Here is a 1,475-nt window from a genome sequence, read left to right as displayed (position 1 = left end):
GCCCCGCCGGGGACCCAGGGCGGAGGCGGCGGCCGCGCCCCAGCAGCCAGGAGGGAGGGCGTTCAGCCCCGAGCCAGACCTGCTCCCCACCTTCCTGCGCCCTTCGGGGCGATGCCCAGCCTCGCCTTCCCGTGCGAGACCCAGGGGGCGCCCTACAGGCCCAGCTGAGAATGAGACGCTGTCCCGGATGACTCTTGGTCCCCCCTGGGCCGCCTGATTTTATCCCACCGACCCTGCTGGCCGCCCGGGGAAGCACCCCCTGCCACCCGCGGTGGGGACAGAGCGCCCCTGCCCGCGGGGCCAGGCTTCGCGCAGCCCGGTGCCCCAGACACACTTGGCTGGAAAAGCACGCAGCTCGGGTGGGTGGCACCGTGGGTTACACGGCCCGTGCCGCTGGGCACTCCTGCCGGCGATTTGGGGGTTTTGTCCTCTCTGGGCGGGGCAGGGGCTGAGAGCCCTTCTGGGTGACAGCAGACGACTGCGACAAGCCAGCAGACACCCGGGGTCACCTCGCTCCTGCTGAGGGAGGAAAATGGAACGATGAATCATTCGTGAGCTGAAAAAACGATGTACGTTTGTGTATGCATAGGTGTGTATACAAGTGTTTCACACGAGGTGTAACTGAAATAAACAGTGAGCGCTCAAATTTTATTATAGTAAAAGACACATCACCGTCAATGCCCTCAAAACCTCCCCCTCACCCCCAACATCCCCTTGTCCTTGCCACTCTCTGAAGCAGTCTGGAACCCTTCTGTCACGACAGTCTCTGAGATGTGATCAAAAACATGGTGAATGCTGCTGCCGAGGGCCGTCCAACAGAAAGGCTGGCCCTTAAAGCCATGACAGTGCGTCCTCAGCCCCCTCAGTCCCCGGGTCTGGCAGGCTGTGACTTCGCTCTTCTCCAAAGCCGAAACAACCATGAGGGGCAACGTTTTGAATTACTTCACGACGTCAAGGCCGCCGGAAAGAGGCCCTCCGGGACTGCTTCAAAACGCGACGGTGGGTAAGAATGTGTAGAGCAAGCAGGAGTGTCTTGGGAGGGAAGAATGGAAAGGTGTTTTTTTAGTGTAATAATTTAATGACTTCCTTTTGCTGCCCTCCTTTCACAAGCTAGGGTGAATTATATGATTTCCTTTGTACCAAAACAGGTGGGAAGGCCACATCAGTCCAGAGAAGGACAAGCCCTCTTAGACCCTTAGGACTGCAGGCAGAACACTGGTGCTGGTGAGCGCCCTGCCGGCTGAGGAAACCAAGGCCCGGATGTTGAGGGTACCTCTGTGCGGATGGCCGGCTCCATCACCGGTGGTGCAGTACGCCCTGGTGCCCTGGGAGCGTTGGGTTTGGGAGACTTCCTCCCGCAAGACACCAAAACTGCCGGCAACACTCAGGTCCTGTCTGTGACATGGTTCGCCATGTGTACATAACATAACTGGCACACGTCCTGCCATGCACTTTAAATCAGCTCTAGATTAGTT

Source organism: Chinchilla lanigera, unplaced genomic scaffold (genome assembly GCF_000276665.1).
Source record: "Chinchilla lanigera isolate Chin_1 unplaced genomic scaffold, ChiLan1.0 scaffold00052, whole genome shotgun sequence".
In the NCBI taxonomy this organism is placed as follows: domain Eukaryota; kingdom Metazoa; phylum Chordata; class Mammalia; order Rodentia; family Chinchillidae; genus Chinchilla; species Chinchilla lanigera.
This window is presented reverse-complemented; position numbering follows the sequence as displayed.